Raw genomic sequence first — 8787 nt, 5'->3', positions numbered from 1 at the left:
GAACATAGAAACGCAGCTGGGACAGCTGTCCATGGCTTCGAACAACCGTCCTCAGGGAACCTTGCCTGCAGACACTAACATAAACCCCAAGGAGCAAAACCCAAATCAGCTGATGGCAGTAAGTCTCCAGAATGTGAGAGATTTAGATAGAGAACAGGAGAATCTACAAGCCAGGAAGGAGAGTACGACAGTCGCTCCAGTTCCGTTAGAGGTGGAGGATCCAACAGAGCTTACTGAAGTGGTGGTTGAGCAGAGTCAGGAGAAAGAAAAGATGAATGAGCAAGCTGCAGAACAGGTGGCACCTCTTGTGCCAGAAAATTCCAAGATAGAGAAGCCAGCAAGCAATGCACAAAGTTTGATACCTGCACCCTTCCCTCAGAGACTGGTTAAACAAAAGAAGGAAGTTCCATATAAGAAATTTATGGAGATGCTGCGTCAGATTCAGTTGAATATTCCTTTGATGGATGCTTTGAGGGAGATGCCCGGTTATGCAAAGATGATGAAAGATTTAATGTCACGAAAGTTTGATTTTCAGGATCTATCCATTGTGACGCTCGCACAGACCTGCAGCGCAGTAGTGTCAAGATCGATGGCTCAAAAGATGTCTGATCCAGGTAGTTTCACTATTCCGTGCACAATTGGGAGCTACGCCTTTGCAAAGGCCTTATGTGATCTGGGGGCCAGCATAAATCTGATACCGCTGGCTGTGTACACTAAATTGGGCATCGGCAGAGCTAGACCGACTTCTATGCTGCTACAGCTGGCTGATCGCACGGTGAAAAGGCCAACTGGTATTCTTGATGATGTGTTGGTGCAAGTGGGGAAGTTCGTGTTCCCAGCAGACTTTGTTATCCTGGACTGCCAGGTAGATGAGGAGATACCTCTCATTCTGGGTAGACCATTTTTGGCGACTGGCAGAGCACTGATCGATTGTGAGACTGGGGAACTAAAAATGAGACTAAACGATGAAGAAGTCATATTCAATGTTCAGCAATCTATGAGAAGACCCAGCGAATATGCTAATTGCTCTTTAGTGGATGCAGTAGATGTGATTCTGCAAGAGGATGACTCGACCCTTACTGTGAATGACCCATTGGATGCATGTCTGAAAAATCTAGAAGAGATGGATGGTGAAGGGTTAGCTGAATGGGTCATGGCACTTGAAGGCCGAGGATTCTGGACAAGGGAACTTCAATTTGAGTCCCTTGAATTAGAAAAAAGGGCTACACCTCCAGCAAAGCCATCAATAGAAGAACCACCCAAACTGGAGCTAAAGCCACTCCCAAATCACCTCAGGTATGTGTTCTTGGGCCCTGATTCGACCTTGCCTGTTATTATATCATCCGGTTTGCTAGATGTGCAGGTAGAACGGCTCTTACAGGTACTGCAAGAAAACAAGACTGCCATTGGCTGGACTATGGCAGACATAAAGGGTATCCGCCCAGCCTTCTGTATGCATAAGATTCTCCTGGAAGAGGGGCACAAATCTTCCAGGGAACATCAGCGAAGGCTGAACCCAAACATGAAAGAGGTTGTAAAGAAGGAAGTGATAAAATGGCTAGATGCGGGAATCATCTTCCCCATCTCTGATAGTAATTGGGCCAGCCCTGTCCAATGTATGCCGAAAAAGGGGGTAATGTCTGTTGTGAAAAATGACAACAATGAGTTGATCTCAACTCGTACAGTCACAGGGTGGCGAATTTGCATGGATTACCGGAAATTGAACACCGCCACCCGAAAGGACCACTTCCCCTTGCCTTTCATTGACCAAATGTTGGACAGGCTGACCGGAAGATCGCACTTTTGTTTCTTAGATGGATATTCGGGGTACAATCAGTTATCAATAGCCCCCGAAGATAGAGAGAAAACATCCTTCACCTGTCTGTATGGCGTCTTTGCCTTTCGGAGAATGCCTTTTGGGCTTTGTAATGCACCAGCAACTTTTCAACGGTGCATGTTAGCCATCTTCACAGATATGGTGGAGGATATTATGGAAGTCTTTATGGATGATTTCTCCGTGGTGGGAGATTCATTCGAAGACTGTCTTCACAACTTAAGCAGAGTGCTCAAAAGATGTGTGGAGACAAACTTAGTGCTAAACTGGGAGAAGTGCCATTTTATGGTACAAGAAGGGATAGTCCTGGGACATCGAGTGTCCAGAAAATGAATTGAGGTCGATCATGCTAAGGTTGACGTGATTGAAAAGCTACCACCGCCCACTTCCATCAAGGCGGTGAGAAGCTTTCTTGGGCACGCCGGGATCTACAGGCGTTTCATAAAAGATTTTTCCAAAATTGCTAACCCATTATGCAAACTCCTTGAAAAGGATCAGCCCTTTGTGTTTTCTAATGATTGCAGGTTGGCATTTGAGGAACTGAAGAAGAGGTTGGTAACTGCACCCATCATTGTTGCACCCCACTGGGAGCAACCATTTGAGCTCATGTGCGACGTAAGCGATTATGCTATAGGAGCAGTCTTGGGGCAGCGAAAAGATAAGCTGATGTATCCAATTTATTACGCAAGCAGAACGCTAAGCGGTGCACAGCTCAACTATACTGTGACGGAGAAGGAGATGTTAGCGGTGGTATTTGCTTTTGACAAGTTCCGGTCATATCTGATTGGTTCCAAGATAATTGTATACACTGACCATGCAGCTCTTAGGTACCTAATTGAGAAGAAGGAGTCCAAGCCGTGCCTGATTCGTTGGGTGCTGCTGTTGCAAGAATTTGACCTCGAAATTCGTGACCGTAAGGGCACAGAAAATCAAGTCGTTGATCATCTATCACGACTTGAAGGAGCTGAAAAATCAGTCGAGGTCGAAGAGATTCTGGAAACCTTTCCAGATGAGCAGCTGCTCGCAGCTACTCTGGAAGATGCGCCATGATATGCAGATTTTGCAAACTACCTGGCCTGCGGTATAGTTCCATATGACCTTTCATCTGTCCAAAAGAAAAAGTTCTTTCGTGATTGCCGCATGTATTATTGGGACGAGCCTCATCTGTTTAGAGTATGTGTTGATAATATTATCCGGAGGTGTGTCCCCGAGATAGAACAATTTTCAATTTTGCAGGCTTGTCACGCATCAGCATACGGAGGACATTTTGGAGGAGTCAGGACAGCTGCGAAAGTGCTAGAGGCCGGATTCTTTTGGCCAACTGTGTTTAGATATGCACACCTCTGGGTCAAGGGCTGCAATGAATGCCAGCGGACGGGAAACATTTCCCGTCGCCATGAGATGCCAATGAACCGGATTCAAGAGGTAGAGGTGTTTGATGTTTGGGGGATTGACTTTATGGGTCCGTTTGTCAGCTCATTTGGCAATAAGTACATCCTTGTTGCTGTGGACTACGTGCCTAAATGGGTAGAGGCTGCAGCGTTGCCCACTAATGATGCAAGAGTGGTGGTAGGATTTCTGAAAAAGAACATATTCACAAGGTTTGGGACACCAAGAGCGATCAACAGTGACGGGGGCACTCACTTCTACAATAGAGCCTTCGAGAAACTACTTGCAAAATATGATGTACGCCACAAGGTGGCCACCCCTTACCATCCGCAAACCAGTGGGCAGGTTGAAGTGTCCAACAGGGAGATATAAAGTATATTAACCAAGACGGTGAATGCCACACGAACTTATTGGGCAAAGAAGCTTGATGACGCACTCTGGGCCTATAGAACTGCGTTCAAAATACCAATAGGTATGTCACCATACAAGTTGGTATTTGGGAAGGCCTCATCTGCCTGTAGAGCTAGAACATCGAGCTTAGTGGGCACTAAAGCAATTGAACATGGATCCTGACGCAGTTGGACAAAATCGACTGACAGAGTTGCATGACCTGGAAGAATTTAGATATCAAGCCTTTGAAAGCATGGGGCTATACAAGGAAAGAATGAAGAAGATGCATGATAAACACATTGTGGACAGAGACTTCAAACCCGGTGATAAGGTATTACTGTATAATTCAAGATTGAGATTGTTTCCGGGTAAGTTAAAGTCCCGATGGTCAGGACCATTTAGAGTGGTGCAAATGCTCGCAAGTGGAGCTGTTGAGATCAAGTCAGAAGATGGGACAAACAAGTTTTCAGTAAATGGGCAAAGGTTGAAACATTACCTTGGAATAGTTGAAGAAAAAGGGGATACAATGATGATCAATTTGGAAGAACCCCAGTACGCAAATGAGGAATGATGGCGCAACTACTTGCGTCGTGCCGCGACGTTAAATCAGGCAATGCGTGGGAGGCAACCCACGAATGTGTTGTAAGTATAGTATGTAACGTCATGTTTAGAAGACCAAAAAAAAAAAGGTTGAGCGATTCTTAATTGCACTCGTGCTGCGTCGTGCCGCGACATTAAATCAGGCGCTTCATGGGAGGCAACCCACGATAGTATAATTTCTAACATATTGTATATATGCAGGATAGTGCGGAGGACCTTGCATCACGAGCCTGGGCATAACATGGGTAAGGTAGGCATTAAAAGAGGTAAAAATACTGCCTAAGGGGCAAAATAATGAAAAGAACCCCGAAATTAGCATCCAGGAACAGGCCCAGACCGCGGTCACGGAGTAACGACCGCGGTCAGAGATCCCCTCTGATGACGGCACACCGCGGTCACGGCGTAACCGCGGTAGGACCACGGTGGGTCGTCCTCTCTGATGATGATTCACCGCGATCACGGCGTAACCGCGGTGGGACCGCGGTAGGTCGGTGCGGGCCCTGGTACATCTGCAGAATTTTTTTTTTTTAATTTTTTTTTCCTCTCTTTCCCTCCTTTAATTAGCCTAACCTAACCCCACCCTCCCCATAACACCCGCCTTTCTCTCATATTCTCTTCTCTTCTCTCCACTTCTCTCATCTTCTCTCCACAACCCCCTTGCAAAACAAAAAAAAAAAGAAAAAACCTCCCCCCTACCTCTCCAAAACCCCCCCAAATCTGTCCCTCTTCTATTTTTTTTTCTTTTTTTTTCCCAAGACTCCGCTGTAATTTTCAGTAAGTTGTTTTACTTTTTCTTTTGTTTTGTGTACTTTGCATTATGTAGTAGTTACTGTGTAGAATTCTTGATTTTGGTTGCAATGGGGTCTTAGACTCCAAGTTTGGTGTTGTAGATGGTGGTTGGGGTTGATTTGTGTAGAAGTGGGGGTGTGTTCTTTGTTGACAATTTTTGTGTGGGGTGAAGTGCAGCATGTGGCTTGGGAGTTGTCTCTTTTGTCAAATTACTCGACTATGGAAGGCCATGTGGGGGGGTGGTGGTAGCACTTAACAGTTATTAATTTGTGGAAGCTTGCGTGGGGTCTTATAAGGCGGAATTGTAGCATTGATAGTGGTGTGGGGGCAATAGTGTATGTTGTCAACTTTGGCACCTTACTAGATGGTTATACTGGCCATGTTTGACATAAGGGAATTGTTTGGTGCCAGCGGGTGGCGAAGTCTGAGTACCCATCCGACTGGCACATGTTAGGCTGCACCTGATCGTTATACTGAATTGATTGCAGGTACTATGGCCCGAAAGAAGCGTAGGAACATGGAAAGCACTTCCGAATTGCCGACGTATGATGCCACCCGGTTCGAGTCACAGGAGGCAGAGGACAGGTTTCATGCTAAAGCTACAAAAAGCTTTGTCCCTGAGATTGCTATTGACAGGGCTGCCCTCCGTGTAGAAAAACCGGACATGTACGAGGAAATCAGACGGAGGGGGATGGAGTTCTTGGTTTCGAGGAACCGTGAAACGGCCANAAGATTTTTCCAAAATTGCTAACCCATTATGCAAACTCCTTGAAAAGGATCAGCCCTTTGTGTTTTCTAATGATTGCAGGTTGGCATTTGAGGAACTGAATAAGAGGTTGGTAACTGCACCCATCATTGTTGCACCCCACTGGGAGCAACACCCACTGGGAGCAACCACTGGGAGCTCATGTGCGACGCAAGCGATTATGCTATAGGAGCAGTCTTGGGGCAGGGAAAAGATAAGCTGATGCATCCAATTTATTACGCAAGCAGAACGCTAAGCGGTGTACAGGTCAACTACACTGTGATGGAGAAGGAGATGTTAGCGGTGGTGTTTGCTTTTGACAAGTTCCGATCATATCTGATTGGTTCCAAGGTAATTGTATACATTGACTATGTAGCTCTTAGGTACCTAATTGAGAAGAAGGAGTCCAAGCCGCGCCTAATTCGTTGGGTGCTGCTGTTGCAAGAATTCGACCTCGAAATTCGTGACCGTAAGGGCACAGAAAATCAAGTCGCTGATCATCTATCACGACTTGAAGGAGCTGGAAAATCAGTCGAGGTCGAAGAGATTCTGGAAACCTTTCCAGATGAGCAGCTGCTCGCAGCTACTTTGGAAGATGCGCCATGGTATGCAGATTTTGCAAACTGCTTGGCCTGCGGTATAGTTCCATATGACCTTTCATCTGTCCTAAAGAAAAAGTTCTTTCGTGATTGCCGCATGTATTATTGGGACGAGCCTCATTTGTTTAGAATATGTGTTGATAATATTATCCGGAGGTGTGTCCCCGAGATAGAACAATTTTCAATTTTGCAGGCTTGTCACGCATCAGCATACGCCATATGCGAGGACATTATGGAGGGGTCAGGACAGCTGCGAAAGTGCTAGAGGCCGGATTCTTTTGGCCAACTGTGTTTAGAGATGCACACCTCTGGGTCAAGGGCTGCAATGAATGCCAGCGGACGGGAAACATTTCCTGTTGCCATGAGATGCCAATGAACCCGATTCAAGAGGTAGAGGTGTTTGATGTTTGGGGGATTGACTTTATGGGTCCGTTTGTCAGCTCATTTGGCAATAAGTACATCCTTGTTGCTGTGGACTACGTGTCTAAATGGGTAGAGGCTGCAGCGTTTCCCACTAATGATGCAAGAGTAGTGGTAGGATTTCTGAAAAAGAACATATTCACAAGGTTTGGGACACCAAGAGCGATCATCAGTGACGGGGGCACTCACTTCTGTAATAGAGCCTTTGAGAAACTACTTGCAAAATATGATGTACGCCACAAGGTGGCCACCCGTTACCATCCGCAAACCCAGTAGGCAGGTTGAAGTGTCCAACAGGGAGATAAAAAGTATACTAACCAAGACGGTGAATGCCACACGATGATTGGGCAAAGAAGCTTGATGACGCACTTTGGGCCTACAGTACTGCGTTCAAAATAGCAATAGGTATGTCGCCATACAAGTTGGTATTTGGAAGTCCTGTCACCTGCCTGTCGAGCTAGAACATCGAGCTTGGTGGGCACTAAAGCAATTGAACATGGATCCTGACGCAGCTGGACAAAATCGACTGACAGAGTTGCATGAGCTGGAAGAATTTAGATATCAAGCCTTTGAAAGCACGAGGCTATACAAGGAAAGAATGAAGAAGATGCATGATAAACACATTGTGGACAGGGATTTCAAACCCGGTGATAAGGTATTACTGTATAATTCAAGATTGAGATTGTTTCCGGGTAAGTTAAAGTCCCGATGGTCAGGACCATTTAGAGTGGTACAAATGTTCCCATCTGGAGCTGTGGAGATAACAAGTGAGAACGGCACCAACACCTTCAAGGTTAATGGGCAAAGACTTAAAATGTATGTGGGAGTGGATGAACCGAAAGAGTTGTCTGTGGTACATCTCGATGAACCAAAAAGGTTGAGCGATTCTTAATTGCGCTCGTGCTGCGTCATGCCGCAACATTAAATCAGGCGCTTCATGGGAGGCAACCCACGATAGTATAATTTCTAACATAGTGTATATATGCAGGATAGTGCGGAGGACTTTGCATCACGAGCCTGGGCATAACATGGGTAAGGTAGGCATTAAAAGAGGTAAAAATAGTGCCTAAGGGGCAAAACAATGAAAAGAACCTCGAAATTGGCATCCTGGAACAGGCCCAGACCGCGGTCACGGCGTAACCGCGGTAGGAACGCGGTCAGAGATCCTCTCTGTTGAAGGTTCACCGCGGTCACGGCGTAACCGCGGTAGGACCGCGGTAGGTCAGAGCGGGCCCAGGTACATCTGCAGAAATTTTTTTAATTTTTTTTCCTCTCTTTTCCTCCTTTAATTAACCTAACCTAACCCTACCCTCCCCATAACACCCACCTATTCTCTCCTCTTCTCTCCACTTCTCTCATCTTCTCTCCTCTTTCTTCTTTCTTCTTCTTCCAAAACCCAAAACCCCCATTTTTATTCCTTCTTCTTCTTCCTTTCCTCCAACCAAACCCACCACCCCACTGACCCATACACAACTTTCTCTTCTCCCATACACAACCCCCTTTCCAAAACCGCCCCCTACCTCTCCAAAGCCCCTCCCCCCCCCAAAAACTCCGCTGTAATTTTCAAGTAAGTTGTTTTACTTTTTCTTTTGTTTTGTGTACTTTGCATTATGTAGTAGTTACTGTGTAGAATTCTTGATTTTGGTTGCAATGGGGTCTTAGACTCCAAGTTTGGTGTTGTAGATGGTGTTTGGGGTTGATTTGTGTAGAAGTGGGGGGGGGGGTGTTCTTTGTTGACAATTTTTGTGTGGGGTGAAGTGCAGCATGTGGCTTGGGGTGTTGTCAACTTTGGCACCTTACTAGATGGTTATACTGGCCATGTTTGACAAAAGGGAACTGTTTGGTGCCAGCGGGTGGCGAAGTCTGAGTACCCATCCGACTGGCACATGTTAGGCTGCACGTGATCGTTATACTGAATTGATTGCAGGTACTATGGCCCGAAAGAAGCGTAGGAACACAGAAAGCACTTCCGAATTGCCGACGTATGATGCTACCCGGTTCGAGTCACAGGAGCCAGAGGA

Source organism: Nicotiana attenuata, chromosome 3, assembly GCF_001879085.1.
Source record: "Nicotiana attenuata strain UT chromosome 3, NIATTr2, whole genome shotgun sequence".
NCBI lineage: Eukaryota > Viridiplantae > Streptophyta > Magnoliopsida > Solanales > Solanaceae > Nicotiana > Nicotiana attenuata.
This window is presented reverse-complemented; position numbering follows the sequence as displayed.